Here is an 18,069-nt window from a genome sequence, read left to right on the forward strand (position 1 = left end):
TAGCTGAAAACTTTCCCAATCTGGGAAGGGAAACAGGCATTCAGATCCAGGAAATAGAGAGATCCCCCCCTAAAATCAATAAAAACCGTTCAACACCTCGACATTTAATAGTGAAGCTTGCAAATTCCAAAGATAAAGAGAAGATCCTTAAAGCAGCAAGAGACAAGAAGTCCCTGACTTTCATGGGGAGGAATATTAGGGTAACAGCAGACCTCTCCACAGAGACCTGGCAGGCCAGAAAGGGCCAGCAGGATATATTCAGGGTCCTAAATGAGAGAAGAACATGCAACCAAGAATACTTTATCCAGCAAGGCTCTCATTCAAAATGGAAGGAGAGATAAAGAGCTTCCAAGACAGGCAGGAACTGAAAGAATATGTGACCTCCAAACCAGCTCTGCAAGAAATTTTAAGGGGGACTCTTAAAATTCCCCTTTAAAAAGAAGTTCAGTGGAACAATCCACAAAAACAAGGACTAAATAGATATCATGATGACACTAAACTCATATCTGTCAATAGTAACTCTGAACGTGAATGGGCTTAATGACCCCATCAAAAGGCGCAGGGTTTCAGACTGGATAAAAAAGCAGGACCCATCTATTTGCTGTCTACAAGAGACTCATTTTAGACAGAAGGACACCTACAACCTGAAAATAAAAGGTTGGAGAACCATTTACCATTCAAATGGTTCTCAAAATATACCCTAAAAACTATAGAACACTTCTGAAAGAAATTGAGGAAGACCCAAAGAGATGGAAAAATATTCCATGCTCATGGATTGGCAGAATTAATATTGTGAAAATGTCAATGTTACCCAGGGCAATTTACACGTATAATGCAATCCCTATCAAAATACCATGGACTTTCTTCAGAGACTTAGAACAAATTATTTTAAGATTTGTGTGGAATCAGAAAAAAACCCCAAACAGCCAGGGGAATTTTAAAAAAGAAAACCGTATCTGGGGGCATCACAATGCCAGATTTCAGGTTGTACTACAAAGCTGTGTTCATCAAGACAGTGTGGTACTGGCACAAAAACAGACACATAGATCAATGGAACAGAATAGAGAACCCAGAAGTGGACCCTGAACTTTATGGTCAACTAATATACGATAAAGGAGGAAAGACGATCCACTGGAAGAAAGACAGTCTCTTCAATAAATGGTGCTGGGAAAATTGGACATCCACATGCAGAAGAATGAAACTGGACCACTCTCTTGCACCATACACAAAGATAAACTCAAAATAGATGAAAGATCTAAATGTGAGACAAGATTCCATCAAAATCCCAGAGGAGAACTCAGGCAACACCCTTTTTGAACTTGGCCACAGTAACCGGAGAAGGACAAACAGTGTATGTTCTCATTCATTTGGGGAATATGAATAATAGTGAAAGGGAATATAAGGGAAGGGAGGAGAAATGTGTGAGAAATATCAGAAAGGGAGACAGAACATAAAGACTTCTAACTCTGGGAAATGAACTAGGGGTGGTGGAGGGGGAGGAGGGCGGGGGGTGGGGGTGAATGGGTGACGGGCACTGAGGGGGACACTTGACGGGATGAGCACTGGGTGTTATTCTGTATGTTGGTAAATTGAACACCAATAAAAATTAATTTATAAAAAAAAAAATATTGTGAAAATGTCAATGTTACCCAGGGCAATTTACACGTATAATGCAATCCCTATCAAAATACCATGGACTTTCTTCAGAGACTTAGAACAAATTATTTTAAGATTTGTGTGGAATCAGAAAAGACCCCGAACAGCCAGGGGAATTTTAAAAAAGAAAACCATATCTGGGGGCATCACAATGCCAGATTTCAGGTCGTACTACAAAGCTGTGGTCATCAAGACAGTGTGGTACTGGCACAAAAACAGACACATAGATCAATGGAACAGAATAGAGAACCCAGAAGTGGACCCTGAACTTTATGGTCAACTAATATTCGATAAAGGAAGAAAGACGATCCACTGGAAGAAAGACAGTCTCTTCAATAAATGGTGCTGGGAAAATTGGACATCCACATGCAGAAGAATGAAACTGGACCACTCCCTTGCACCATACACAAAGATAAACTCAAAATGGATGAAAGATCTAAATGTGAGACAAGATTCCATCAAAATCCTAGAGGAGAACTCAGGCAACACCCTTTTTGAACTTGGCCACAGTAACCGGAGAAGGACAAACAGTGTATGTTCTCATTCATTTGGGGAATATGAATAATAGTGAAAGGGAATATAAGGGAAGGGAGAAGAAATGTGTGAGAAATATCAGAAATGGAGACAGAACATAAAGACTTCTACCTCTGGGAAATGAACTAGGGGTGGTGGAGGGGGAGGAGGGCAGGGGGTGGGGGTGAATGGGTGACGGGCACTGAGGGGGACACTTGACGGGATGAGCACTGGGTGTTATTCTGTATGTTGGTAAATTGAACACCAATAAAAATTAATTTATAAAAAAAAAAAAGAAAGAAATTATCCTGAGGGTGGTATATCTGGAGCCATAGAAGACTTTTCAGAAAAGGAGCAACATGACCAAGCTTTACTTTCAGAAGATCACTTGGGCTGCCATGGAGAGAATGAAATGGAGAGGCAGAAATGTGAATGGTAGGGAAACAAATTAGGAGACTATTGGATCACCCCGTGGGAGATGGCAACCTGATCTAAGGTGTAGTGGCTATGAGAGTGGAGAGAAGGACAAATTCAGGAACTGTTCAGATTGGTCAGGTATGTGGTATGAGGGCAAATGAGAGAAGGTTGGCTCCCAGGTTCTGGATTGGCTAGTGATTTGAGCTGGAAATAGGCAGTTGAGTCATCACCTTGATGATACTGAAGCCACTGGTGTAGATGAGTTCTGAGTCTGCAGAATGTTGATTTGGATGGTGGGTGTGGAGTGCCACGTTCAGGGCCTGACTAGGATTCATTGTCTCTTCTGGCTAGATCACTCTCCTTTTTTATTTGTTCATCAAATATTTGTTGAGTATATAGTATTACATGCCAAAGGGCTAGGGACATCTCACTGTAAAAAGTCCCTGTTTTGATGCAGCTTATTTTTTAGCATAGCAAGACTGGCAACACTAAGAGGTAACATAATCTAGCCATTAAGAGCACACACTTGGGAGCCATTCTGTTCAGGTTTGAATCCCAGCTCTACCATGTCCTGAGCAAGCTACTAACCTTTCTGTTCCTCAGTTCGCCCAACTCTAAATTGGGAATAGTAATAGTGCTTAGTGCATAGGGTTGTTGAGAGCATTAAACTAATCAAAGTGCTTAAATCTAATGCCTGTACCATAGAAAGCGCTATATGAGGGTTTTCAATTATTTAGTTTTTTAGGTAGATGCTATGGAGAAAATGGAGTGGGAAGTGGGAGATTGATCTAGCATGGTCCAGAAAAGCCTCCCTGATATAGGAACATTTAAACAAAAACTTAATTGAAATGATATTGGTGTTAACAAAATTATAGGCAAAGATAAGAATAAATCCAGAAACCCTAAAGAGTAAGCATGTTTGACATCCTTAAAGATAGTAAGAAAACCAGTGTAGCTGGAGTGGTATGAGCCAGGAGGGACAATAGGTAGGAAATAAAGTAAGGAAAATTACATAGCGCCTTTGTAGCATTTAAAAACTTTGGCTTGGGATCCCTGGGTGGCGCAGCGGTTTGGCGCCTGCCTTTGGCCCGGGGCGCGATCCTGGAGACCCGGGATCGAATCCCACGTCGGGCTCCCGGTGCATGGAGCCTGCTTCTCCCTCTGCCTGTGTCTCTGCCTCTCTCTCTCTCTCTGTGTGACTATCATAAATAAAAAAAAAAACAAAAAAAAACTTTGGCTTTCCGTTCTTTCCATTCTGTGACTGGACCTCATGCTTCAGAAGTAGGCATGTGAGTTAGATCCAGGCAGTCAAAGCTTACACAATGATTATCCCTTATTGAAACAAGCACTTACTCAAAGCTAATTATGTTGCTAGAGTGAACATTCTGGGAATTTTGTTGCCAAGAAAGAAGGTAGGATTGTTGTTGAGAATGTGTAAATTTGGAGTTACTGGCAGTCTTCTTGCCTCAATGAGTTGAGGGCCTAAGAGTGGAAACAATGTAGAAGAAAATAGAAATATAAAGAGGGAAATATTGCTGACCACATCATTTGGTCCTTGGAGCAGGCTGTGCCAGAGTCTGAACCCCCACCTTAGATTTCGTGGTTACATGAGCCTCTTAAGCATTTTATTTTTGTTAAAGTCAGATTAGATTATGTTTTTGGTCACTTGCCAACCAAATTAAAGTAAGCAGAAGAAATGGAGTCATTGAGTCAAACTGAAAAGGAGTAAATGGCCTGTGAGAAAGGAAGAAAATCCAGAGTGAAGTCAAAGAAAGAGAGCATTTAAGACTACATTTTTAATGATTTTAACAATGTATGGTAAATTTAATTAATGTTAAAGCAAGGACACATGAAATTTGTCCAACAATCCTGGTGAAAGTATCCAGCACAAAATAGATAATTAAGGAACAGTTTCTATAATGGTAAAAATATATGTCATCTGCCATCAAATTGCAAACTCCTTGGGAGCAGGAACCATATTTTAATTTATGTTGTCTTTAGTAAATTAAATGAAGTCACTCAAATGTTTGACTTGCATTTACTCTATATTATGCCTTGTATATGTGAGTTAGTAGTTGGGAGATAGGAACCAACAGCAAAGGAAAGATAATCATAGCCCCCCACATTAAGCCAGGGATCCTGGCAGAGGCTAAAGTCATCCAGGGCCTTAATGTTCCCTAGCTTCTGGGAGATGTATATTTCTTTCTGGAAGACAGTGCCTTCAATTTGTGCCATCTGGTTTCTCAGAGATTAAGGTCTACCACCTAAGCCTATAACATTACCGAAAGAACGACATGGGAAAAAATTTTTTTATTATGAATTCATGAATTTGTGTGTTATCCTTGTGCAGGGGCAATGCTAACCTCTGTATCTTCCAAATTTAGTATATGTGCTGCCAAAGCAAGCATCAAATGGAAAAATTGAGAAACACATCATCATTAGGAGATTTCAACATACCTCTCTTCACCTATTGCTACATGAAGCAGGAAATAGTAAAGATTTAGAAGATTTGAATAAAACAAAAGTTTGATTCAACAAATAAGCAATTCAAACCCAACTGCTAAAAATGTGCATTCTTTGGGCAGCCCCGGTGGCGCAGCGGTTTAGCGCCGCCTGCAGCCCAGGGCGTGATCCTGGAGACCCGGGATCGATTCCCACATCAGGCTCTCTGTGTGGTGCCTGCTTCTCCCTCTGCCTGTGTCTCTGCCTCTCTCTCTCTCTCTGTCTTTATGAATAAATAAAATAAAATCTTAAAAAAAAGGAAATTATTTTTAAAAAATAAAAAATAAAAATGTGCATTCTTTTCAAGCATACATGGGATATTTTCAAATAGTAATGTACCATCCCATAAATGCCAGTCTCATCAAATTGCACCAACCAGTTCATCTTACCACAATGTTGTTAATCATAAGTCAGTAGAACAAAGCAAAATATTTCCTTTGAAGATTTAAAAAACTCTGAATAACTAGTCTATGTCAAAGGAGAAATCACAATGGGAATTTTCTAAACACTTGGAACAAACAATAGTGAAAATACTAAAAAATTAGATAATTGGGGCACCTGGGTGGCATAGTCAGTTAGGTGTCCCAACTCTTGGTTTTGGCTCAGGTCATGATCTTAGGGTTGTAAGATCAAGCTCCACATCAGACTCTCTCTAAAATAAATAAATCTTAAGAATGCCTGGGTGACTTAGGTGGTTAAATATCTGCCTTTGGCCCAAGTCATGATCTCCAGGTCCTGGGATCCAGCCCCACAACTGGCTCCCAGCTCAGTAGGGAGTCTTCTTCTCCCTCTCCCTCTGCCTTTTCCCCTGCTTATTCTCTCTCTGCTTCTGTCTCTCAAATGAAGAAATAAATATTTTAAAAAACCTTAAAAAATAGATAGTATACAGTAAAGTGAAACATAGAAATACGTAGTCTTATAGTATTCAATTTATAGTATTTTAATACTTGTCATGCTTGTATTGGAAAAATAGGGCTAATCCACCTTATGTTTAAAATAGAACAGAATAAATTCCAAAAATGTAAGTGAGCAGAAGGATGATTATTAAAAAAAAAAGATGATTATAAAAGTAGTATCAGAAATCAATGAGAAAGGGGGTGAGAGAACAATAAAAAATCAATAAAACTGAGAATAGTCTTTTTTTTTTTAAGTAAACTCTATGCCCAACTTGAGGTTTGAATTCACAACCCCAAGATCAAGACCCACATACTAAACTGAGGATGTTCTTTGAAGAAAACTGATAAAATAGATAAACTTCTAAGATTAATAGGGGGAAAGAAGACCCAAATATTTTTTTAAAGATTTTATTTATTTATTCATAGAAACACAGAGAATGAGAGGCAGAGACACAGGCAGAGGGAGAAGCAGGCCCCATGCAGAGAGCCTGATGTGGGACTCAATCCCGGGTCTCCAGGATCATGCCCTGGGCTGCAGGCGGCACCAAACCGCTGTGTAACCAGGGCTGCCCAGAAGACCCAAATATTAATGATAAAGGGAATATAACTACAGACCTATAAAGAGATTAAAATATAAAAATTCTGTGCCTGTAAATTTGAAAACCTTGACAAATTGGAAGAAGTTATAGAAAAATATGAAGAAAGATTCAAAATGCCATCATAGGAATGGAGAGAGACCTATAATTGTTAAGGAAGTGGAAATAGATGATTTGAAATCTCCCAGAAAGAAAATACAAGGTCTAGGTGTTTTTTACAAATAAATTCTACCAGTCTTTCAAATTCTACCAGTCTTACAGATCATTCCAATCTTATATAATCTCTTCCTGAGATGAGGGAAAAGAACAGCTCTAAACTCACTTTGTGACTCTAATATAATTTTGATACTGCAATCAGAAAAGGACAGTATGAGAAGGGAAAATTATGTTTTCAAATAATTTATAGACACAGTTCAAAAAATCCAAACTAAATATTAGCACATTTAATTTAGAAATGTATTAAGAAGATAATATATTGTGACCAAGTTGGGAATACCCTAGGAATGCAAGATCGTTTAACATATAAATATATGTTATTAACTACTTTTACAGATGAAAGAAGAAATGTCATGTGAAGGCATTTAAAGCATTCTGTGGTCACTCAATTTAAAATAAATTCCTAATTAGCTAGGAATAAAACTTTCTATATCTGATAGCATATCTACCAAACTCTGGAGTAAATACTTTTCTTGATAATGAAACGTCATATACATCACCTTTAAAATCATAAAACAGGGCTGAATTGTGTCACCTCAAAATTCATATGTTGAAGACGTAACCCCCAACGGCTCAGAATATGACGGTATTTGGAGATAGAGCCTTTAAAATTTAAGGTAAAGTGATGTTATATGAGTAGGCCCTAATTCAATGTGACTAGTATCCCAATAAAAAGAGGAGAGGGGAGCCCCTGGATGGCTCAGTCAGTTAAGTGTCTGGTTTTGGCTCATCATGATCTCAGAGTCCTGGGATTGAGCCCCACATCAGGCTCCAGGCTCAGCAAGGAGTCTGCTTCTCCCATTCCCTCTATTATTCCTTCACCCTCTACCCCTCACCCCACTTGTGCTCTCTCTCCATCTCAAATAAATAAAATCTTAAAAAAAAAAAAAAAAAAAAAAGAGGAGAGACACCAGAACTTGCACACAGAGAAATAACAATGTGAATAGATAGTAACAGAGTAGCTGTCTACAAACCAAGGACAGAGGCCTCAGAAGAAACCAAACCTGCTGACACTTGATCTGGTACTTCTAACCTCCAGAATTGTAAGAAAATAAATTTCTATTGTTTAAACCACTTAGTCTGTGGTATTTATTATGGCAGCCTTAGCCTTCACTTCATATGATAGTGAACCCCGCACAATAAGATAGGGAAAAAAAGGTGTGAGAATTAGAAAGGAGGAAACCAAATTATAATAATCCCAGGTAAAGTGCACCTGGTGGCTCAGTTGGTTGGACTTCTTGACTCTTGATTCCAGCTGGGGCCATGATCTTGGGGTCATGAAATCGAGCCCCCAGTCAGGCTCTGCACTCAGCAGGAAGTCTGCTTGAAATTCTCTCTCTCCCCTTCCCTCTGCCCCTCCTCCTGCTCTCTTTCTCTCAAATAAATAAATCTTGGAAAAAAATAATCCCAGGTAATATGATTGTCTATGTAGAAAACCTTAAAGAATATACTAGTTAACTATTAAAAACAATAAAACATTTACAAGTTTTTCAAATTAAAAATCAGTATACAAAAATCAGTTCTGGTGGTACTTCTGTAATGATGGAGTGAGGCTCCCTGAAAATCTATTACTCCATAAAAGCAATGAGAACACTGATAAAAAATTCTAAAATCATCTTTTTTGAACTCAAAATTAACCAAAGGTTTATAACAACCTAATGAATATGTACATAAGAAAATAGCTGAATCTAAGAATAGCAAGATTCGTGATGCTTAACCATGACCTAGTCCCATCCTTTTCTCCCCAGTTTTGTAAAATCATTGAAAACAAATAACTTCACAATCACAGTAGCCATGAAAACCAGGAGCCTAATTAGCCCCTAGTGGGGCAGAATGGGTTTGGAACCCTCTAAAAAGCCCCGTTTTCAGAGAATTGTCATTATTTAACATATCTGATTCCTCATTAACCCCCAATCAGAGGGCTTATCTTTATTTGACCTGATTCAAAGCTTGCTTAGTGTGAACAGCCTTTTCCCCAGGACATTTGTTGAAAACAATCAGAGGCAATTGCTTAACATCTCAACTGCCTGAGTTGGAAAAACAACTGGGGCAAACAAAAAGCTGATCAAACACCTGAAAGGAAAGTCTTGGGAATAAAATATCCATAGGGGATTTTGAAAAACTCGACATAATCCTGGGACTCTAGAAGGTCATACACATGTGACTATACCCATGTTCAGGAAGGACCTGAGAAAACCTGAATTTCCCACCACTGCCTCACCTTGAAGCCCTGGGCAAGCAGGAACTGAAGACTAATGTAGAGGTGTAAGCTGCCTCCTAGAGACTTGAAAATATTCCCCACCATACACGAAATGCCCTTTGGCAATACCTGGGTGATATCCTGATTCAAGGCATTTCAGGAAGTCTTTGTTGTTACTTAACACTAAGTGAAACTGAGCAGAAATTTCAGTGACCACATATGACAACAAAACAAAACAAACCAAACAAACCAACAACTACAAAGTTCACAGACGTGTTCAGGAAGTCATTAAACAAAAGGCAATAACATCATCAACACAAACCACAAACAGTGATAACAACTAACCCTGGGGAGGGGGGAATCCCTGGGTAGCTCAGCGGTTTAGCACCTGCCTTTGGCCCAAGGTGTGATCCTGGAGTCCCGGGATCAAGTCACACATCGGGCTCCCTGCATGGAGCCTGCTTGTCCCTCTGCCTGTATCTCTGCCTCTCTCTCTGTGTCTCTCATGAATGAATAAATAAAATCTTTAAAACAAAACAAAACACTGGGGTGGGAGGGAATCTGATTCCCAGAGCTTCCACATATGTAAAATGTCCAGTTATCAAGAACAACAACAAAAATATGAGACACAAAGAAACAGGAAGTATGGTCTACACAGGAGGAAAAATCATTCAATAGAAACTATCCCTAAGGAAGCGTGGATATAGGACTTACTAGACAAAATCTTTAAATTAGCTATTATAAATATGTTCAAATAATTATAGAAAACCATCTCTAAAGAACTGAAGGTATGAGAACAATGTCTTACCAAATAGAGACTATCAATCAATAAAGAGTAATTATGAAAAAGAACCAAATAGAAGTTTGGAGTAGAAAAGTACAATAACCGAATGAAATATTTCGGAGAGGACCCCATAAGCAGACTTGAGCTGGCAGAAGGAAGATTCCGTGAACTTAAATATAGGTCAGTTGATATTATCAAGTCAAAGAAAAGAGAATGAAGAAAAATGAATAGAATCCCAGAGACCTGTGGAACATCAGTTGTACAAACATATGCATAATAGGAACCTCAGAAGAAAATGAAAGGGGCAGAAAAAACATTTTAACATATAATGGCCAAAAAATCTGCAAATTTGATGAAAAACAATCTACATATCCAAGAAGCTCCACAAACTCTAAGAATAAACTCAGAGATCCACAAAGGGACACATTACAATCTTCCAAAAGTGAAAGACAATTCTGAAAGTAGCAAGAGAGAAGCAATTCATCACAAATGATTCTCAGCTAGGTTTTTTTTTTTTTTTTAAGATTTTTATTTGAGACAGAGTGAGAGAGGACAAGTGGGGAAATGGGTGAAGACTGAGGGAGCTGAACAGGGAGCCTGATACAGGGCTCCATCCCAGGATCCTGAGACCATGACCTGAGCTGAAATCAGATGCTTAACTGACAGAGCCACTCAGGTGCCCTATAACAGCTATTTTTTAAGTTAAAAGTCATGGAAGCTGGGGTGCCTGGGTGGCTCAGTCAGTTGAGCATTTGACTCTTGATTTCAGCTTGAGTCATGATCTCAGGGTTGTGGCATCAAGCCCCAAATTGGGCTACATGCTCAGCACAGAGTTTGCTTGGGATTCTCTCTCTCCCTCCCTCTCCCCACCGCTGATCCTTCTCCCACTCACTCTCTCTCTCTCTCTCTCTCTCTCTCTCGAAGAAGAAGAAGAAGAAGAAGAAGAAGAAGAAGATGAAGAAGAAACAACCCAAAGAAACCATGGAAAAAGAACACAGTGGGATGAAATATTCAAAGTGCTGAAACAAAAAGACTGTCCACCAAGAATTCTATACCCAGTAAAACTATCCCTCAAAATGAATAGGAGAGGGGGATCCCTGGGTGCCTCAGCGGTTTGGCGCCTGCCTTTGGCCCAGGGCGCGATCCTGGAGTCCTGGGATCAAGTCCCACATCGGGCTCCCGGCATGGAGCCTGCTTCTCCCTCCTCCTGTGTCTCTGCCTCTCTCTCTCTCTCTGTATGTCTATCATAAATAAATAAATAAATAAATAAATAAATAAATAAATAAATAAATAAACTTTTTTAAAAAAATGAATAGGAAGGTTAAACATTCCCAGATAAACAAAAACTGAGAGAATTCATTGCCTGCCATCCTGCACTACAAAAAATACCAAAAAATGTCCTTCATGTTGCATTGAAAGGACACTAGAATCCACATAAAAAAATACAGAACAATAAAGGTAAGTACATAAATAAATATAAAAAACTGTATAAGTGTATTTTTTATTTGTAACTTTTCTTTTAATTTTTATTTTTTAGTTATTTATTTTTTTTGTAACTTTTTTCTTCTACCTGATTTGAAAGATGACTATATAAAGCAAACATTACAATTTATGGGCTTATAATGTATAATGATGTAATTTATATGGCAATGATACAAAAATGAGGGAGAGGTGGGTATAGGAGCACAGTTTTTGTATGCTACTGCAACTAAGTTGGTATTAATCCACACTAGATTGTTTTAAATTAAGATATTAATTGCAGACTGTACCTGGGTGGCACAGTCAGTTAAGTGTCTGACTCTTGATTTTGCTCAGGTCATGATCTCATGGGTTGTGAGACTGAGTCCCATGTGAAGCTCTGTGCACAGCAGGGAGTCTGTTGGGATTCACTCTCTCCCTCTCCCTTAGCCCCTCCCCACTGTATGTGCATGCTCACTCTCTCTGAAATAAATAAATCTTCAAAAAAAAAAAATTGCAATCCACAGACAACTACTAAGAGAATAGCAAAAATAGAGTGAAGTAAACAAGGTAATTAAAGGGGCAAACTAAAAAATATCTGTTTAACATAAAAGAAGACTTTGATGGAGGAATAGAGAAACAAAAAAGACATTAGACTTAGAGAAAACAAATAGGAAAATGGCAGACTTAAATCCTATCTTCTCAGTAATTACATCAGATGTCTTCTTTGGAGAAATGTCTGTTCATGTCTTTTGCCCATTTCTCAGTTGGATTCTTTGATTTTTTTGATGTTGAATTGTTAGTTCTTTATATATTTTGGATACTAACCCTTTATCAGAGATGTCATTTGCAAATACCTTCTCCCATTCAGTAGGTTGTCTTTTTGTTTGTTTCCTTTGCTATGCAGAAGCTTTTTATTTTTATGTAGTCCTTATATTTTATTTTTGCTTTTGTTTCTCTTGCATCAGGAGACATATCTAGAAAAATGTTGCTATGGCTTATGTCAGAAAAATTACTGTTTGTGCTCCCTTTTAGGATTTTTATGGTTTCAGGTCTCACATTAGGTTCTTATTCCATTTTGAGTTTATTTTTGTGTATCGTATAGGAAAACTTCATTCTTTTGCATATAGCTGTCCAACTTTCCCAGCACCATTTGTTGAATTTGGAGATGAACCTTTAAAGACTTAATTAAGGTAAAATGATGTTATATGGGTAGGCCCTAATCCAATATGACTAGTATAAAAAGAAGACAGAGGAGTGTGTGAATGGCTCAGTTGATTAAGCATTTGCCTTCAGCTCAGGTCATGATCTTAGGGTTCTGAGATTGAGCCCCATATCAGTCTCCCTGCTCAGCAAGGAGTCTGCTTCTCCCTCTCCCTCTGCCCTTTTCCCCTGCTTGTGTTCTCTCTTTCTCTCTCAAATATATAAATAAAGTCCTTAAACAAAATAAACAGGTGAGAAAAAAAAGATATACTATGCAAACAGTAACTGAAGGAAAGCAAGAATGACTATGAGAAAATCAGGCAAAATAGATTAAGACAAAAATTGTTACTAGACACAATTGTGTTATGGTCAATCCATCAAGAAGACATCACAACTATAAATAAATACAAACCTAACAACAGAGCCCCAAAATACATGAAGCAAAAACTGATGGAATTAAAGGGGAAAATAGACAACTTAATAATAGTTGGAGATTCAACAACGATTTAATAGAACAACTACACAGAAAATCAAAGATATAGAAGACTTGAGCAACACTCTGAGTAAACCAAAAAACATTCATAAAACACTTCACCCAACAACAGTAGAGTATACAATGAAATATTCATGGAACCTTTTCAGGATAGAGCAATATATTAGGCCACAAATATGTCTCCATATATTTAAAAGGACTCCAATGTGTTCTCTGACCACAGTGAAGTGAACTTGATCCCTGCTCAATGAGGAGTCTGCTTCTCTCTCTCTCTCCCTCTGCTCCTCCCCCTCTGCTCATGCTCTCTCTCTCTCAAATATTAAATGAAATCTTAAAAAAAATCCTCCCTTTCTGCTCTCTCTCACTCTTCCTCTCTCCCCCTTTCTAAAAAAAATCTCAAAGTTAATAACCTTTTACCTTAAGAAACTTGAAAAACAAACAATGCAAAGCAAACAGAATAAAGGAAATAATAAAGATTAGAAAATAAATAAATGAACTAGAAAGTACAAAAATAACAAAAATTCAATGAAACCGAAAGATGGTTTTTGGAAAGAGAAAAAAAAGTGACAAACTTTTAACTAAACTACCAGGGGAAAGAAGAAAGAGAAGACACAAATTACTAAAACCAGAAATGAAAGCGGGTACATTATGTGTAATGAAGAATTAACCTCACCCATAGAGAGATCTGGCCTTTGCCCTGGCAACTGTAGTTTTGTCTCTAGGCCTCTGAAAATCCTGCCTAATAAGAGTATATTTGTTTGCCTGGGGCCTTTGGCCATATTGTATTATTTCCAACCTTCAAAAGAACTAGAGACTAAAGATATTAGCTCACCTATTGGGAAGAGCTGCAGACTGATCAAGCTCCATTGAAAACTCTGGACACTTAAGATTTGAGTGAGCTTTTCTGGTTGGTAACACTGTATTGTCACTGGGAAGAGTTAATGGTATCCAGGACCATGAGAAGAGATGACCAGAAGCTCTGCATTTGGACATCTTCCAGACTCTGCCCTGTGGATCTCTTCCTATGGCTCATTTTATCCTGTGTCCTTTTCCTGTAATAAGTCATGAACATAATAGCTTTTAGTGAGTTCTGTGAGTCTTTCTATTAAATTATCAAAGCTGAGAGTGTTTTTAGAAACACTTCCACCTTTTCCCCACTAAATTTACAATTAGTGTTAAAAGTGAGGATAGTGTTGTGGGGACTGTTCCTAGCTGGCTAAAACTCTCTGTATATCACTACTGACCTTACAGAAATAAAAAGAACTGGAAGGAAATACTATGAACATGTTAACAAATTAGAAAACCTAAAGGAAATTAACAAGTTTCTAGAAAAGAAAGCTACCAAAGTGACTCAAGTAAATCTGAATATATCTTTTATATTAAAGAGATTGACGTAATCATTAAAAAAAAAAAACCCACAAAGAAAACTCAAAGCCCAGATGGCCTCACTAGTAAATTCTATGAAATATTTAAAGAAGAACTAACACTAATCCTTTACAGGCTTTTTCAGGAAATAGTAGAAGAGGAAACACTTCCCGGTTTGTTTTTTGAAGCTAGTATTACCCAGGTACCAAAATTAAAGATATCACAAGAAAAGAAAACTACAAATCACTACCCTTTACTAATGTAGATGCAAAAAATTCTCAACAAAATATGAGCAAACTGGGACACCTACGTGGCTCAGTGGTTAAGCGTCTGCCTTTGACCCAGGGAGTGATTCTGGAGTCCTCAGATCAAGCCCCATGTCCAGCGCCCAGCATGGGGCCTGCTTCTCCTTCTGCCTGTGTCTCTGCCTCTCTCTGTGTGTCTCTCATGAATAAATAAAATCTTTATATATATGTGTATATATATATATATATATATATATATATATATATATATATGCAAACTGAATCCAGCAACACATAAAATGGGTAATATACCATGACAAGCTGAGATTTTTATCTCAGAAAATGGGAATTCAGGGCACCCGGGGTAGCTCAGCAGTTTAGCGCCGCCTTCAGCCCAGGGCGTGATCCTGGAGACCCAGGATCAAGTCCCACGTGGGTCTCCCTGCATGGAGCCTGCTTCTCCCTCTGCCTGTGTCTCTGCCTCTGTGTGTGTGTGTGTGTGTGTGTGTCTCATGAATAAACAAATAAAATCTTAAAAAAAAAAAAGGAAATGGGAATTCATGTTGCTGAACTTAACAAAAATCAGGCAATATGCCAAACCACATTAATGGAATTAAGACCAAAAACCCAAAAACCACATGATCATCTTAATGGACTTAAAACAATGCATTTGATATAATCCAACACCCTTTCATGATAAAAACACTCAACAATTAGAATGAAACTCCCCAAGCTTAATAAAGGGCATTTACAAAAAACTATAGTTAACATCATATTTAATGGTAAACTGCTAAAATCTTTCCCTCTAAGGTCGGAAATAAAACAAGGATCCCTCTCTTACTACTTCTATTTAACATTGTCCTGGAGGTTTTATCCAGGCCAACTAGGCAATTTAAAAAAGCATTCAGATTATAAAGGAAGATGTAAATCTTATAAACATAAATATTAGAAGTAATAATGATGTGATCACAGATGGTGTGATCTTATAAACATAAGAATTAGAAATAATAATTAAGTTAAACAAATTTGCCGGATGCAAGATTAATATACAAAAACCAATTATATTTCAATACACTACCTATGAAAAGTCCAAAAGCAAAATTAAGAAAACAATTCAAGTTATAATCCCATCAAAAATAACATATTCAGGAATAAATTTAAACAAGGAGGTTCAAGACATGTACAATGAGATCTGTAAAACATTACTGAAAGATGTCCTAAATCAATAGAAAAGCTTCCTGTGTTCTGGATCAGAAGACTTGATATTGTTAAGATGGCATTACTCCCCAAATCTATCTACAGATTCAACATAGTCCTCAAAATCTCAGCTATTTTTCTTTTTTTTGCAGAAATTAACAACAGATCCTAAAATTTATATAGAAATACAAGGACTCATAATCATCATAACTACTTTGGAAAAGAAGAAAAGTGGAAGACTCATGCTTCTTGTCAAAACTTAGTATAAAGCTACAGTAATTAGGAACTTTGTGGTACTGCCAGAAGGCTAAATATATAGATTAAGGGAATATAATGAAGAGTCCAGAAACAAACCAATACATCAATGGTCAATTGACTTTCAACAAGGGTGCCAAGGCCAATCCAATGAGAAAATAATAGTCTTCTCAACAAATTGTGCTGAAGTAACTTAGATATCCATATGCAAGAGAAAGAATTTGGACCCCTACCTCAATAAAACCCCTACCCCTACTCTATAGCACCACCTTCAGCCCAGGGCGTGATCCTGAAGACCCAGGATCAAGTCCCACGTAGGTTCCATGTATGGAGCCTGCTTCTCCCTCTGCCTGTGTCTATGCCTCTGTGTGTGTGTGTGTGTGTGTGTGTGTGTCTCATGAATAAATAAAATCTTTAAAAAAATGGATCAGACCTAAATGTAAGAGCTACAACTATAAACCTCTTAGAAGTAAACATAGGAGTGAACTCTATGACCTTGGATTAGGCAATGGTCTCTTTTTTAAAAAAATATTTTATTTATTTATTCATGAGAGACAGAGAGAGAGAGAGAGAGGCAGAGACACAGATAGAGGGAGAAGCAGGCTCCATGCAGGGAGGCTGTTGTGGGACTTGATCCCAGGTCTCCGGGATCACACCCTGGGCTGAAGACAGGTGCTAAACCCAGGGATCCCTAGGCAATGGTCTCTCAATCTGATGCCAAAAGCACAAGCAACAAAAGAAAAATAAATCGGACTTTGTCAAAATGTTTGTGCTTTAAGAGACATCAACCAAAAAAGTGAAAAGGCAATGCAATGAGTGAGAAAAAATATTTGCAATTCATTTATCTGATAGGCAACTTGAATCTAGAATTCAGGCATACCTCATTTTATTATGTTTTACTATATTGCTCTTTGCATGTATTGTGGGTTTTTTTGTTTGTTTTTTACAAATTGAAGGTTTATGGCAACTTTGAGACAAGTCTATTGGTATCCCATTTTTTTCCAACTGTGTTCACTTCACGTTTCTGTGTCACATTTGGTAATTCTTGCAGTATTTCAAACTTTTTAATTATATTTGTTATGATGCCTTGTGATCAGTAATCATTGTTACTATAATAATTGTTTTGGGGTGTGACAAACCACACCCATAGAAAACAGTGAACTTAATAAATGTTGTGTCTGCTATGACTGCTCTTAACTGATTCCCCCCATCTCTCTCCATCCTCAGGCTTCCCTATTGACTGAGACACAACAATATTGCAGTTAAGTCAGTTAATAACCCTGCAATGGTCTCTAGGTGTTCAAGTGAAAGCAGACCTGCATGTCTCTTTCTTTAAATCAAAAGGCAGAAATTATTAAATTTAGTGAGGAAGTTATGTTGAAAGCCAAAATAGGCCAAAAGTTAGGCCTCTTGATCCAGATAGCTGAGTTGTGAATAAAGGAAAAGTTATTGATGAAATTAAAAGTGCTACTCTAGTGAATAGACAAATGGTAAGAAACTGCTTTATTGCTGATATGTAGAAAGTTTTAGGGGTCTGGATAGAAGATCAAACACGCCTCAACATTCCCTTAAACCCAAGCCTAATCCAGAGCAAGACCCTAACTCTCATCAATTCTGTGAAGGCCAAGAGAGGTGAGGAAGCTGCAGAAGAGAAGTTGGAAGCTAGCAGAGATTGGTTCATGATGTTTAAGGAAAGAAGCCTTCTCTGTAACAGAAGAGAGTGCATCATGGAGCAGCAAGTGCTGATGTAGAAGCCCAGCAAGTTATCCAGAAGATGTAGCCAAGGTAATTAATGAAGGTGACTATGCAAAAAAAACAGATTGTCAACGTAGGCAAAACAGTCTTCTATTGAAAGAATATGCTATCTAGGTCTTTTGTCACTATAGAGAAGAAGTCAGTGCCTGGTTTCAAAGCTTCAAAGGACAGGCTGATTCTCTTGATAGGGACTAATGTAGCTAGTGACTTTGAGTGGAAGCCAGTGCTCATTTACCATTCTGAAAATCCTAGGGCTCTTAAGAATAATGCTAAATCTATTTTGCCTGTGCTCTATAAATGTAATAACAAGATATGGAT

The 18,069-nt window shown here is 37.9% G+C and overlaps 1 non-coding gene across 1 annotated transcript; it reads right to left on the minus strand.

Moving 5' to 3' along the window:
* Window positions 1–4,886: 4,886 nt before the first annotated feature.
* On the minus strand, window positions 4,887–4,990 carry LOC129501569 (U6 spliceosomal RNA). Its single transcript, XR_008662761.1, has one exon. It is a non-coding gene; the product is annotated as a U6 spliceosomal RNA (small nuclear RNA).
* Window positions 4,991–18,069: the final 13,079 nt, after the last annotated feature.

The sequence above is a fragment of the Nyctereutes procyonoides genome, unplaced genomic scaffold (genome assembly GCF_905146905.1).
Source record: "Nyctereutes procyonoides isolate TBG_1078 unplaced genomic scaffold, NYPRO_anot_genome, whole genome shotgun sequence".
NCBI classification, from domain to species: Eukaryota; Metazoa; Chordata; class Mammalia; order Carnivora; family Canidae; genus Nyctereutes; species Nyctereutes procyonoides.